This window comes from Tamandua tetradactyla, chromosome Y, assembly GCF_023851605.1.
Source record: "Tamandua tetradactyla isolate mTamTet1 chromosome Y, mTamTet1.pri, whole genome shotgun sequence".
Classification (NCBI taxonomy): domain Eukaryota; kingdom Metazoa; phylum Chordata; class Mammalia; order Pilosa; family Myrmecophagidae; genus Tamandua; species Tamandua tetradactyla.
In genome coordinates, this window is record NC_135354.1 from 16,132,485 (window position 1) to 16,148,683 (window position 16,199).

The following is a 16,199-nucleotide window of genomic DNA, read 5'->3' on the forward strand; positions in this document are numbered from 1 at the left end:
AAGTTTCATATGAACAAACCCCAAGACAGGGCTCAGCCTATAGCTTTGGTTGCCCACACTGCTTGTGAGAATATCAGAAATTCAACTTGGGAAAGTTGAATTTTCCCCCATTTTCACCATTCCCCGAAGGGGACTTTGCACATACTTTTCCACTCACTGATCAAATCACTCTGGGATTCATCGGGGCATCACTCTGGACAAACCAACAAAATCTCATATCCTTCCCAAGGTTCTGTGTACTTTTGTTGTTCAACCAACTATCTACATAAGTTATATTAGGAGACGCATTAGTCAAAATATAAATTTTGTACCAAATAAGCATTTTTCGTTTTAGTCTCACACGTAAGTTGAAATTTTAAAATATTAATTGCCACCTATTTTCAGCACCCTGCAGTAATGACATTCCTTTATTCTTCCTCATGCAAAAACATTTTTTAAATTTGTATCATTATACACTCTAGGCATTCCTAGATTGTACCATCTCAATTCTTGTTGTCTTTCTTTGTGATTCCATTTATGCCCCAGCCCTCCTCCCTCTATCATTCTCACATTCAGCTTCATTCAGTGTTTTAATGTAATTGTATTACTGTTAGGTAGTATTGTGCTGTCCATTTCTGAGTTTTTATATTCAGTCCTGTTGTACAGTCTGTATCCCTTCAGCTCCAGTTACCTAGTATCTTACCCTATTTCTATCTTCTGATGACCTTTGTTACCAACAAAATATTCCAAGTTTATTCACTAATGTCAATTCATATCAGTGAGAGCATACAGTATTTGTCCTTTTGTTTTTGGCTAATCTCACCCAGCATAATGTCCTTAAGGTCCATCCATGTTGTTACGTACTTCATAACTTTATTCCGTATTACAGCTGCATAATAATACATCATATGTCTGTGTCACAGTTTGTTTAGCCACCCCTCTGTTGATGGACATTTTGACAGTTTCCATCTCTTGGTAATTGTAAATAATGCTGCTGTAAACATTGGTGTGCAAATGTCCATTTGTATCCTTGTCCTCACCTCCTTTGGGTAGAGATAGCATATAGTTGGGTCCTGTTTTTTAATCCATTCTACTAGTCTATGTCTTTTGATTGGGGAGTTTAACCCATTAACATTTAGTGTTATTACTTTATGGGTAGTACTTTCTTCTTCCATTTTGCCTTTTGGATCTTATAGGTCGGATCTAATTTTCCTTCTTTTTACCTTTACTCGTAGTCTTTTTTTCTACACTTTCTCCACACCTCCCTCTTCTGTTTTTTCATATCTGCCTCTAGTGCTCCCTTTAGTAGTTCTCGCAGGGCGGGTCTCTTGGTCACAAATTCTCTCAGTGATTTTTTTGTCTGAAAATGTTTTAATTTCTCCCTTATTTTTGAAGGACAATTTTGCTGGATATAGAATTCTTGGTTGGCAGTTTTTCTTTTAATAATTTGGATATATCATCCCACTGTCTTCTTGCCTCCATGGTTTCTGCTGAGAAATCTACGCATAGTCTTATTGGGCTTCCCTTGTATGTGATGGATTACTTTTCTATTGCTGCTTTCAAGATTCTCTCTTTCTCTTTGACTTTTGGCATTCTGATTAGTAAATGTCATGGAGTACGTGTGTTTGAATCTATTCTGTTTTGTGTATGCTGCACTTCTTGGATCTGTAATTTTAAATCTTTTATAAGAGTTGGGAAGTTTTCAGTGACAATTTCCTACATTAGTTTTTCTCCTCCTTTCCCTTCTCTTCTCCTTCTGGGACACCCACAACATGTATATTCTTGCGCTTCATATTGTCATTCAATTCCCTGAGTCCTTGCTCATAGTTTTCCATTTTTCCCCTGTGTTTTCTTTTTCTTGTCGGATTTCAGATGTTCCTTCCTCTAGTTCACTAATCCTATATTCTGCCTCTCGAAATCTACCATTGTAGGTTTGCATTGTTATTTTCATCTCTTCTGCTGTGCCTTTCATTCCCATGAGTTCTGTGATTTGTTTATTCAGACTTTTGGTTTCTTCTTTTTGTTCATTCCTTGCCTTCTTTATATCCTCCCTCAATTCATTGATTTGGTTTTTGATGAGGTTTTCCAAGTCTGTCGTGTATTCTGAATTAATTGTTTGAGCTCCTGTATCTCATTTGAATTGTTGATTTATTCCTTTGACTGGGCCATTTCTTCAATTTTCCTAGAGTGATTTGTTATTTTTGCTGGCGTCTAGACATTTAATTAACTTAATTAGTTTATTCTGGAGATTGCTTTCACTTCTCTTACCTAGGGTTTTTTTGCTGGATGAATTTGTTTATCTGTTCTTTGACATTCAGTTCAACTTTTTCTGGACCTGTAGCGTAGGTTTCGTTTAACAGAGGGTAATTTTTCAGTTTTTGTTTTCTTGTTTCTTGCCCTGCTCGTATGATGCCTTTCCCCCCCCACCCTTAGGAGGGTCTCCTTAGGTATTATAGACCCTAGTCGGATATTCCCAGACCAAACTGGCCTCCTATCAGGAGGAAAGAGTCACCTGCGTCGGTTTTCCCTGAGGGTGAGACTCAGCAGGTTGAAAGACTTTCCCGTGAAGTCTCTGGACTCTGTTTTTCTTATCCTGCCCAGTATGTGGCGCTTGTGTGCCTGCAGGTCCCACCAGCATAAGATGATGTGGTACCTTTAACTTTGCCAGACTCTCCCTGCTGGGGCGTGGTGAAGACAGAGGAGAGGTTGTAGGCTGGTTTTAATTGCCCAGCCCTGGTGTCTGAATTCCTTGATGGAGGGATTCCACCTGAGTTGGACTTCACCCGTCCCCTGAGGAAGGCGCAGGCTCCAGACAAGCCCCCAGACGAGCTTGTTACTGCCTATGCCAGGGGCAGTTGCAGCCTGAGAAGCCCTGCTGCTGTATCCAAAGGCAGTCAATCCTTTGTAAAAACACAGCTTTAAAAACCGGTTTTTTTTTCCGGCAGCCCTTCCCCCTTGGCACCAGGGCAAAAATGAGTGACCTCCTCTTTGACCAGGTTCACCTGAGCTGGGGGCCTATTTTCAGTAGTCAGAATTTGTTAATTAATTTCACAACTGGCGTTTGGTTGGGCTCAGCCCCTGCTGTTGGTAAAATCTCTTTCCTTTCCCCTCTGGGAAGCAGCCTGTGGAGGAGGGGCACTGGCTGCCCTGGCTTGGGGAACTCATCGTCCTGGGTGGGCTTGCAACTGGTCCAGCTGGTCCAGACTGGGGTACGCTGTGTGTCCGTTCACTGACGTGGCCCCAGGAGCTGTTTTTGGTTATTTAGTAGTTGTTGTGGAGTTTGAACTAAAAAATGCACATTGCTAAGCCGCCATCGTGGCCCCATCAATCCAACATATTCTTGATGATAAGCTTTTCCATTTTTGCAAAAAAGGCCGCTGGGATCACATTGATTCTGTCAATTCCTTTGCGTGTGTTTACATCCTAACAAATATTAAATATTCCAGTCCGTGAATATGGGGTGTGTTTTCAATTTATTTAGGTCTTTAATTTCCTTCAGTAGTATTTTGTTGTTTTCGCCTTATAGGTCTTTGCATCCTTCATTAAATTTATGCCTAGATTCTTTTAAATTCTTATTTACTGTTTTTAAGTGGAATTATTTTCTTAATTTCCTTTTGTGCTGGTTTGAAAGGATATATGCCCCCTAAGAAAAGCCATGTTTTAATATAAATCCCATTTCATAAAGGTAGAATAATCCCTATTCAATACTGTATATTTGAAACTGTAATGAGATCATCTCCCTGGTTGATGTGATTTAGTCAAGAATGGTTGTTTAACTGGATTAGGGGATGACATGTCTCCACCCATTTGAGTGGGTCTTGATTGGTTTATTGGAGTCCCATAAAAGAGGAAACATTTTGGAGAGAGAGAGACTCAGAGAGAGCAGAGAATGCTGCAGCACCACGAAGCAGAGAGTCCACCAGCCAGCGACCTTTGGAGATGAAGAAGGAAAACGCCTCCCGGGGAGCTTCATGAAACAGGAAGCCAGGAGACAAAGCTAGCAGATGATACCGTATTCGCCATGTGCCTGTCCAGCCGAGAGAGGAGCCCTGACTGCGTTCACCATGTGCCTTTCCAGATGAGAGAGAAACCCTGAACTTCATCGGCCTTCTTGAACCAAGGTATCTTTCCCCGGATGCCTTTGATTGGACATTTCTATAGACTTGTTTTAATTGGGACATTTTCTCGCCCTTAGAACTGTAAACTTGCAACTTATTAAATTCCCCTTGTTAAAAGCCATTCCGTTTTTGGTATATTGCATTCCGGCAGCTAGCAAACTAGAACACCTTTTTTGATTGTTTGTTCCTGATACATAGAAACATCTGATTTGTGTATTTATTTCATATCCCACAGCTTTGCTCATTTAGTTTATTAACTCCCTCATAGCTTTCTTAGAAAATTCAGGAAATTTTTATATATAGGATCATGTCATCTGTGCGTATAGTTAGTTTTCGTTTATCTTTACCAACTTAGATGCCTTTTATTTCTTTCAGTTCTGTTGTTGCTCTAAATAAAACTTTTAGGACAGTGTTGAATAATAATGGTGAAAGCAGAGATCCCCATTTAATGGTTAAGGTAGGGGGAATGTTTTCAGTGTTTGAATGTAAGTATGACTTTAGCTGTAACTGTTCCATACATGCTTTTTATCGTGTTGCGTAATTTCCAATCTATTGCTATTATCCTACGTTTTTAAAATAATACTGGATTTTGTCATTTTCATTCATTGAATTATTTCTTTTTTTATTTTCATAGGATATTAATTTCTTACTTTTGTAAGATTGCCATAACAAAGCACCACGTACTGGATGACTTAAAAGAACAGAAATTCGTTGTTCCACAGTTGTGTGGTTCAGATTTCTGAAGTCGGGCTTTAAGCAGGTTCATACTTCCTCTGAAGTCTTTAAAGAGAAATTAGTTTCACAGTTCTCTCTTGGCTTTTGGCAGTGACTTTCTAGTAGTCCATGGTGTTCTTTGCCTCAGTTGTTACTTGGTGTTCTACCTTCTCTCTCTCTGTGTGTCCAGTTCTCTCCTTTTTATGGCCCATTGTATTTCACTTGGACCTACCCTAACCTAGAATGGCCTCATTTTAACTAATAATATTTTTAGAGATAGTTTGCACATAAAGTTACATACATAGAACCAGCAGTGTTAGGATTTGAATGTGTCTTTTTGTGGGGTACAGTTGAACCCATAAAAATATGTAGTCTTACATTTTCCTTTTAAGTTGATTTTAAGTGGACAATTCTGTGGCATTACATTCAGTGTTGTGCTGACATTATCACCATTATTTCCAAATCTTTTCATCCAAACCCTGTATCTATTAAGCAATAAGTCCCCATTCTGTTCCTATTATCTAGTAACCTGTAATATGCTATGAATTAGATGTTTCTTGGTATTTGATATAAATGAAATCATGCAGTGTTTGTCTTTTTGTTTTTGGCTTATTTCATTCAACATGATGTCCGTAAGATTCTTCCATGTTGTAGTGTATATCAACCCCTCATTCCTTTTTAAGACCTTTCTGTTATTGATGTCGCACACAATTCTGCATGTGTTTTAAGCCCTGTAAGACATTATGTGGTACTTTAGGGGTTCATTTGTATTTGCACATATATTTATCCTTTTGTTCTCCATCTGTTTTGTGATTTTGCTTCCCTCTGACAAATATTTTCTGTTTTTCTGAATACTTCTTGGTTGGCATAGAAATAATTCTGGTTTTGCTTTTTTACCCAGTCTCTGAAGATGGTTATAATTTCACTGACCTGTGCCTTTTCCCATTTCTTTTGAAAGTCAACTATAAATCTTAACATTGATCTTTGAAAAATAATAGGGGTTGATATGTTTCTGTGGTTTAAAAAAATTCTCAGCTATCATCTTTTTAACATTTCTTCTGCCTCTACTCTTTTCTTGCCTTCAGGAACTACATTTATATATTTACCCTAGATCTTTTTCTTTCATCAAATCCAATTCTTTCCTTAAAAATAGTTTTCTTTCTTTTGATATGCCTTCAAACTTATAAGAGTATTACAGAAATAATATAAACCCCATAGAGAATGCCAACATATCCCTAACTACCAGATACCCAGATTCACCAATTACAACATTTTGTCACATTTGCAATTCTTTCTTCCCTCTCTGCCTATTTATTAAACTATTTTCAGAACACTTGAGTATAGGTTATATACATCCTGCTCCTTGAACACTTATTGCTGTCATGCATCCTAAGAACAAGGACATTTACCCATGTAACTACCTCAGTGCAATTATCATGTTCAAGGAATTTGATGTTGGTATAAATAGTTCATAGTTTGTAATATATTATTTTTTATATGTATACCAATAATGTCCCTTTGAACCATTTCTCCTTGTTTTGTCGATTCCATTCAAGATCTTGTATTGCATTTAATTTTCATTTTCTCTTTAGTTGCCTTTGGATAAGATTAATCATATTCATAATATATCACCACCCTTCCATTAGTCAAATCTTTCTGTTGCCCAAACACAAAACATCCTCTATGCAGTAACTTTTTCAGTTTTAACTCTCCTGCACTGCTGACAACCTGTGTTCTAATTTTTCTCTTTGAGTTTTCGTACTCTCCTGTTCTTTGTTACAATAGGGCTGAAATTTAACATCCTAAATCTATATAACAATCTTGTTTGCTTTGATAGGACTTAATTCCAGTAGTTTCCACAATTTTAGGTTTTGCCTTTGGTTGCTCCAAGATACTGGAGGCGCTTAAACAAATATCAATATAATGATTCAGCAATCAGATTCTTTTGTTAAAGCCTATCTTCTGTAACTCCAGTGATCTTTCTTCCAGTCTTTAGGGGTTTGGGGCTGTGCCCAATCTAACATTTTTCATGTTGAAAGGGACTATTGATAATACGGGATCGGGAAGGAAGTTGATGTTCTGGAGAGGATTGGCCCTCTGCGTTTCAGGACTTACCTGATCTCAGAACCCATCTGGTGGTTTTAGGTTTCTGGAATATAATCATAGTGTAGAATCTCACAAAGCCCTGGTGGTTTTTAGCCTTGGCAGGAATGATTTTGTTTGGGGTTTAGCAAACCGTGATAAATATATTGCAGTATTTAGCTGAAGCTTGCATAAGAGTAGCTTCCAGAATAGCTTCTTGATTCTCTGTGAACTCTCTCAGCCACTGCTACCGTATTTGAACAATTCTCATCCCCTCTGTTGTTTAGGAAAACATTGTTGATCCCAGTGCCAGGGCCATGCTCGTTCCTGGGAGTCATATCCCACATTGCCAGGGAGACAGGTTTTCAGCCCTGGATGTCATGTCCCGTGTAGGGGGGAGGGTAATGATTTCACTTGCAGAGTTGGGTTTAAAGAGAAAAAGGCCACATCTGAGCAAGAAAAGAGGTCTTCTGGAAGTAACTTTTAGGCATAGCTATAGGTAGAGTTAGTTTCTCCACAACATAAATAAGTTTCATAAGAGCAAGCCTCAATCAAGATCAAGGATTTGAAGATAACATCATACTTAAAATTAATAATTCCATATTCAAATTTATATAACTGAGTCAAAAATATCTTTTATAATCAACTTGCCTACAATAGAATTCAACGCAGGGCCATATTGTTATTTTATCTTAAATTTATTTTAAACTCTCTTGGCATTGTCTCATTTAAAAGGACTAGATCAGTTTTCCAAAAAACGTCCCACTTTTTGGATTTGTGTTGTTGCTTGCTTTTGGTGTCCCTGGATGCTCTGTCATCTATATTTCCTGTAAACTGGAAGTTAGAACTGCAGCCCTAATGGTAATTTCAGTTCAATAATTTTTGTATAGAACACATAATAAATGATGATGTGTAATTCATTTCATACTGTATCAGGAGATATTTTATCTGCTTGTTCCATCATTAGTGTTAAGATTAATCCCTGCATTAAGGTATTGAGAGCCTGATCTCTTTTTTGTATCCATTGCATAGTGGTATGATATGTGGCCCTAAAACACAGTAGAGTTATAAAGAATCTTATCTTTGAGCTAGCTCTCTAAGTAGGCATGTTGGAATACTGTAATTTCCAAAGAGAAATGTTGTGTTGAGATTTGATTATATCATAAAGCACCTTCTGTTATGTGTTAAAAAATAAATCATTTAATTAACAGCCAAAAAAAAATCAAGGGCTTGGCCTATTGGCTTGGGAGTTCCTAATGGTTGAGACAGTATCAGGGGTTTTCGTGGTGGTTTAATGGTTTAATAGATACATATTTTTTCTTCCATCCCTCAAGGATCTTTGCCAATTTTTTTAATCATCTGCTCAGTATACTGTGGGAGTATCTGGATATTACACGAGCTAAACAGAATTACAAATCCTCATTCTTATTCTGGGCTTGAGTTTTTGGGTTGTTTAAGTGATCTGTCCAGACAAATTATGTTATATTATGTTCTGCAAAACAGTTTAAGTTTTGGGCAAAATAAGCTACTCTTCCTTCGATCTCATTGAGTAGATGAAGTTCTTAAACACAGACCATTATTATTATTATTTTTTATTGAGGAATCTTCACACGCATACTTTCTATGCATGGTACACAATCAGTGGCTAACAATATCATTGTGTGCTTGTGTATTCATCACCATGATCATTTTTTAGTACATTTGCTTAACTCCAGAAAGAGAAATAGAAAGAAAAAACTCATATACCATACACCTTACCCATCCCTCTCATTGACCACCAGTGTTTCCATCTACCCAATTTTATTTTACCCTCTGATCGCCATATTATTATTTATTTTATCAATATTTTTTTACTCATGTGTCCATACCCTGAATATAAGAAACATCGTACACAAGGTATTCACAATCACACAGGCACATTGTAAGTGTTATATCTTTATACAGTTGTCTTCAAGAATCTAGATTGCTGGAACACAGCTCAACAGTTTCAGGTACTTCCTTCTAGCCATTCTAATGGCTAAACTGAAAAGGGATATCTATGTAATGCATAAAGAATAACCTCCAGGATGACGTCTCAACTCTGTTTGAAATCTCACAACCACTGAAACTTTATTTTGTCATATTTCTGTTTTCCCTCTTTTGGTCAAGAAGGCTTTCTCAGTCGCTTGAAGTCCCAGGTATTCTCTCCCCTTTTGGGAGATTTACACCCCTCTGAGCCATGTCCCATGTAGGAGAGAAGGCAATGAGTTCACCTGCTGAATTGGATTAGAAAGAGAGGCCACATCTGAGCAACAAAAGAGATTTTCTGGGTGTGACTCTCATGCTTAATTTTAAGTAGACTTAACCTTTCCTTTGTAGAAATAAGTTTCATAGGGGTAAACCTCAAGATCGAAGGCTCAGTTTGTTGATTTGGTTGTCCTCACAGCCTGCAAGAGTATTAGAAATTCTTCGAATGGGGAAGTTGAATATTTCTTCCTGTCTCCCCATTCCCCCACATGGACCTTGCAAATATTTCTTCATTCATTACCCATATCACCCTGGGATTTATTGGGGCATCATACTAATTTGGATAAACTAACAAAATCTCACTCCCTATTCAAGGTTCCATGTAGTTATGGTGTTCAGCTAACCTGACCATAGAAGTTAAGTTAGAAAATGCACTACCCATAATATAAATTTTGCACTAAGTAGACATCTCTCCCTTTAGTCTCAACAGAAATTGGGCTTTTAATATGTGGATGATATCATCCTTTAACCAGTCTTCTATCATACCTTAATCATATCCTTATCAACATCATTCATATGTCTAGTTGAAGTCTGAACCCTTTTCCAACTTTTGTTTTTTTTGTTTTTTTATTGATTAATAGATTTTTTTAAATTAACATTCAAAACTGCATCATTATAAGGGGAAAATAACTGTTTCTCTAATGACTAATTACACAAAAACTGTCCTGGTTCCTTATAGGATTTTTAGTGTGTGCTAAGTTTGATGCATATCTTAGAGATAGGACCATTAGCTTGTTGGATCATTAGAATATGACTAATAAATGAGAAGCAGTAATTTATAAAACATTATCTGAAGAGCTTTCTGAAACAGTAACTTCACCTTGGAATTAAAACAGAAAATAAAACTTATGTTTATCACTGATTTTAGCTATAAATCACAGTAACAACAGTCTCAGTTGAAATTTTATGGTTTTGATGTTACTCTTTAAAAGGTGCTCAAGAGAAATTCAGAGATGATTTTCAAGATCAAGGATTTGAGTATTTGGATTTGTAGTAGTATTTTAATCTCTCAGCATCAGAGTTTACTACACAACAGTCAAGCAACAGAAGCTTTCAAAAACAACACTTATCATTCTAAAGCATTGTGAGTGCATCTAGGAGTAGAGCAAGGGCTGCTGATTTGATCATGAAAATCCCTCTTGGAGAAGGAGCACTTTTCCTTTGTAGAAGAAATGGCAACTATATTTTCTGTTATGAAAGCAGGGCTAAACAGAATCTTAAAGTCTCATTTTTAGCTCAGTTTTTTTAAGTATCTTAGTCTCTTAAAATCTGTTTGACGTGGAGGAAAAAGTAAATATCTTACTTAAATATGCTTTTCCCCATTTTCTCCATATGAAGTCAAAGCAAAAAGAGCCCCAAAGAAATTTCAACATTGAATTGTTTTGGACTCTTAAGGGTAAATAGGAGCCAAAAAGCTTTTATATAAACTAGTAGTGTCTGCATATATGTTAGCTTAGTAGATAGAAACCACAACCTAACAGACTACTTGTCTTCGAAAGCCCATCTTTCAAAAAAAGGTCCTAGTTTTCTAGATCGTCTGTTCAGAGTTCCTGCCTTGTTCAGACAAACAGTAAGCAGATGATACCCATTTGGACCTTCATGAAAGTCATGTGGTTTACTGTGGTTGGATGAACATCAGTCTCCAAAGTTTTTTCAATCCGTAAGCACACACACAAACATAAACTTACCATTACTCTCATCTACACTTTTAACAATTCAGAAAGCTTTCTTTGCTCGTTGAATTCTACGAGAAAGTTACCTTGAATTTAAAGTTTTTAAAAACTTCGGTCTTCAGTATTGAAACTGTTAAGTTACTCCATTTTTCTGTGAAAAAAATAGAAAAATAAAATTTGGGGCACAAATAAAAAGTGAAAAAATAAATTGGAAAACATCCTGTAGTAACTAAAGAGACTTAAGAAAAGCCCTTCATAGAAAAATACATATAGAATATTCCGATTGAGGGAAAAGCCTGTGTGCACAGAGTTGTTCACCAAAGCATTTTGTGGCAATAAACTGTAATTGAAATCAAATCAACTATCCAGTAATAGAGCTCTCAAATAGATAAGGAAATGTCCAATTGATGAAATACACAGCAATTAAAAATCATTAGAACCATGATTAAGCAACGTGGGAAAATGCATGATGTTAAACCAAATACAAAAATTATCCCTTCTATATTTAAATAATCTCCAGCTCTGTTTTCAAAAACTGTGTCAAACATAATTTGACATGCTGTCTTGCTGTGTTAAGAGTACATTTTTTCGTTTGTTGAAAAAAACAAAGCAGTATAACTTTTATTGTGGCTGTAATTTAAAATAAAGGAACATAATTTCTGTTCCTGAAGGGAATACACAGCTAGCCTTCAAGATGAATTTTTCTCTTCTTGGGAAAGTAGTCTGACCAGCAGCCCAGTTCCCTTGAGGAGGGGGTGCTCATGAATAGGACCAAAAGAACATCGTGGGGGAGTGGGGGGACACTGGGTGACCCAGGTAAACTATGGTTTAATCCCTGTCATTGATTACATAAAATCGACCCTAATTTGTCCATTTTGACACTTATATACCATATATGTATTTTTTTCTATGTATTCTGTACGTTTGAAGACAAAATGCCACATTTAAGTCTTTGTACTTCTGCCTTACGAATTTAAATATGTAACTACCTCATAAGAAAGCAGTTCTCAATTATCAAATTATATTTTTTAAAATTGATAAAATGCTATTAACAGTGACCATCAAAAATTAGAGACCACTGGGTTGTCAGAAATGATAGTAAACAGAGGATTACTTACCAAAAAAAAAATACATCTTTCAGTTGAAAGTTGATAATTCCCATTAGGTTAAGTAACTGGGCATAAGACTGGACTTCCTATAAATGAAATAAAACAGAATGCGAAAAGCTTTCCTACAGGCTCCCAGAGTGTAGGGATGGGCTATGTTTTTGTGGCTTTTATAATAACAATTATAACCTCGTAGGCTATTTTAGCTCTCTAAAAATAAATGTTCATCAAAACAGTAAGTCAGTGCGCTTAATATTTTCAAACATTTGCCTAACTTTTAAAATGTAAACTTATATTATTGAATTCTATTTGTGAAATATCTCAGGAAGCAATATTTAGAATGCTACAATAGAGAATTGTATTACTATGCTACAGATTCTATGCTGTTACAGAAATACTCATTAAGAATTTTACATACTCAGTGTAATAGTTAACATTTCTTGCAAGTCATACATCTGTCAGTTAGAGTCTCTTAATTAGTTATATCCCAAATAACTTTTAGATAATCAGTCTGGCATTTTTATACTAAAGTTAATAACCATGCTCTAATACATCAGTTCCCAGCTGTGAAATAAGACCTGTTGTTCCTTGCAGTGGATCCTGATTAAAACACAGAGCAATCTGTAAGTGTCCCTATTCCTTGTTGAAGCCAAGCCAACTGCAATCTGAACCTTGAACACTAGCAGCTACAGGTGACAGCTGTTCCTTAAATTTATCAAAGGAACCAAAATTATACTTGATGGCTTCCAGCAACTCTCCTTTGGGTTCTTCGCCACCATTAGGCTCAGGTTGTCTAGAAAGTAGTATGATTGATATGGCATCTATCAAACCTTTGCCAGCTCATCTTTATACTTCTCGGTAACATTCAGGTTATTCACATGTGTGGCGTGGTTGTGTGAGTTTGCTGTGGTGTAGCTGCATGATCTGCTTGTTGATGTGGGGCTTCAGGGTGCCATAATCATAAGGCAGGTTGGCGAAGCTGTGCTTTTGCATGGAACCCCAAATTCCCAAAGCTGGTACCAGCTTCCTGCTCCCTGTTCCTTGGGATAGCATGGTGCAGGCGCCTGGGCTGCTCTCACTTCCCCTAGGCACCACAGGAGCTAGGACTGAGTGCCAATGCAGCAGCTAGTGTCCAGAGTGGCACTGCAAGCCCTTTTCAAACTTTACACAGTTCCTGTATAGAATACTGCAGTACTGCTCACTTCTTTTTTTTAAATTTTTTAAATTAATTTTTAGATTTCTTTTTTAAATGTTAAAAGAAAAAAACAAAAACATTCTTTTTTTTAATTTAAAATTTTTTTTTAAAATACCAAAAAACACCAAATGCAAATATTCTTAACTTTTGATCATTCCGTTCTACATATATAATCAGTAATTCACAATATCATCACATAGTTGCATATTCATCATTATGAACATTTCTCTAAACATTTGCATCTATTCAGAAAAAGAAATAAGACAATGGAAAAAAAATTCATACATACCATACCCCTTACCCCCCCCGTCATTGATCACTAGCATTTCAATCTAAGTTTATCTTAACATTTGTTCCCCCTATTATTTGTTTTTATTCCATATGTTTTACTCATCTGTTCATAAGGTATATAAAGGAGCATCAGGCACAAGATTTTCACAATCACAGTCACGTTGTGAAAGCTATATCATTATGCAATCATCTTCAAGAAACATGGCTACTGGGACACAGCTCTACATTTTCAGGCAGTTCTTTCCCCCCTCTCCATTGTATCTTGCCTAACAAGGTGATAATCTATTTAATGTGTAAGAATAAACCTCCAGGATAACCTCTCCTCTCTGTTTGGAATCTCTCAGCCATTGACACTTTATTTTGTCTCATTTCACTCTTCCCCCTTTCCTCGAGAAGGTTTTCTCAATCCCTTGATGCTGAGTCTCAGTTCATTCTAGGGGTTTTCTCAATCCCTTAATGCTGAGTCTCAGCTCATTCTAGGATTTCGGTCCCACGTTGCCAGGAAGGTCCACACCTCTGGAAGTCATGTCCCACGTAGATGGGGGAGGGCAGTGAGTTTGCTTGTTGTGTTGGCTGGAGAGAGAGGCCACATATGAGCAACAAAAGAGGTTCTCTTGGGGATGACTCTTAGGCCTACTTTTAAGTAGCCTTGACCTATCCTTTGTAGGGTTAAGTTTCATTTGATCAATCCCCAAGACTGAGAGCTCAACCTATAGCTTTGGTTGTCTGCACTGTTTGTGAGAATATCAAGAATTCAACTTGAAGAAGTTGAATTTTCCCCTTTTCTCACCATTCTCCAAAGGAGACTGTGCAAATACTTTTTTATTCACTTTTCAGATCACTCTGGTATTTACTGGGCATCACTCTGGACAAACCAACAAAATCTCATGTCCTACTCAAGGTTCATGTTCTTATGGTGTTCACTTAATCTGTCTACATAAGTTATATTAGAAAGTGTTTATTTTGTACCAAATAAACATTTTTGTGCTTTAATCTTACACGTAAGTTAAAAGTTTAAAACATTAATTACTATCAGTTTTCAGCACCCAGCAGTAATGACATTCCTATGGTCTTCCTCATGCAAAAACAATTTTTAAATTTGTGCATTTAGCCACTATCATTATGCACTGTAGGTATTCCTAGATTATACCATCTCAGTCTTTATCATCTATCTTTCTTTCTGATTTCACTTGTGCCTCCAGCCCTCCTCCCTCTATCATTCCCACATTCAGCTTCATTCAGTGTTTTAACGTAATTGTATTACAGTTAGGTACTATTGTGCTATTTCTGAGTTTTTACATTCAGTCCTGTTGCACAATCTGTATCCCTTCAGCTCCAGTTACCCAATATCTTACCCTGTTTCTATCTCCTGATGGTCTCTGTTACCAATGAAATATTACAATTTTATTCACTAATGTCAGTACTTATCAGTGAGCCCATACAGTATTTGTCCTTTTGTTTTTGGCTAATCTCACTCAGCATAATGTCCTTGAAGTCCATGTTATTAAATTCTTCATAACTTTATTCTGTCTCACAGCTGCATAATATTCTGTCATATGTACATGCCACGGTTTGTTTAGCCAGACTGTGGTAAAATGTGGTAACTCGTCTGTTGATGCACATTTTGGCTGTTTTCCATCTCTTTGCAATTGTAAATAATGCTGCTATAAACATTTGTGTGCAAATGTCTGCTTATGTCCTTGCCCTCATGTCCTCCAAGATGATACCTAATAATGGTATTGCTGGGTCATATGGCAATTCTATATTTAGCTTCCTGAGGAACTGCCAAGCTGCATTTCACAGTGGTTGAACCATTTGACATTCCCACCAAAAATGAATGGCAGTGCTCATTTTTATAGATTCAGGGCTCTTAGTCTGAGTCTCAGGTGTCACATAGGTACCCGAGCTTCTGGGATTAAGACCATGTTATATACAAACAGCTCAGTATCTTAGAATTTAGAATCAATAGTTAAAACTTATGAATACATTTGACTGCTTGAAGAGCTAAAGTCTAGGACCCTTTACAATAAACACCAACTTGATAACCCATGCTCTCAACTTCAATTCACTGAATTTTTATATTTAGTCCACGTGATTGAGGCATAATAATACTTCAGACCCCTATATTTTAATTTACCTTAGTTCTGACCTGATTGGTTTCATTCTTCTCTCTTAATGGAAGCTTAATTTCTTTTTCGGTTTCTTTAGCTGTTGTTTATGGCAGTGCTACCTAGTTCTGCAGAACACTCACTCTGAGTCTTAGGTGTCACATAGATACAAAGTTCCTGGGAAATACCAGGCTATACATATACAGCACAGCCTTTCAAAATCCAGAAATACAGCAATTATAGTCTGGACTGAATGTATCTGCTGTAAGTGCTTGAAATCTAGGCCACAATTTTTTTATACGTATTTCCTCAAGGAGACCATATAATATTTGCCGTTTTGTTTCTGGCTTATTTTGCATCACATAATGTCCCAGAGGTTCATTCACAAAGTTGTATCCCATGCGACTTCTTTCTTTTCTGTAGAAGCTCTGTATTCAGTCATGTATATACACCACAGTTGGCCTTGTACAACAGCTAAAGAAACCGAAAAAGAAATTAAGCTTCCATTAAGAGAGAAGAATGAAACCAATCAGGTCAGAACTAAGGTAAATTAAAATATAGGGGTCTGAAGTATTATTATGCCTCAATCACGTGGACTAAATATAAAAATTCAGTGTATTCTTCAATCACCTCTGTCCATTGGGTAT

The 16,199-nt window shown here is 36.8% G+C and overlaps 1 protein-coding gene and 1 pseudogene across 6 annotated transcripts in view; one reads left to right on the forward strand and one right to left on the reverse strand.

Annotated features, from left to right (window-relative positions):
• The window catches only part of LOC143672602 (ubiquitin carboxyl-terminal hydrolase 9X-like), a 179,838-nt gene that overhangs the window by 15,431 nt on the left and 148,208 nt on the right, over positions 1-16,199 (forward strand). The gene's annotated exons all lie outside the window — the stretch shown is intronic.
• Positions 12,389-13,011, reverse strand: LOC143672470 (superoxide dismutase [Mn], mitochondrial pseudogene; annotated as a pseudogene).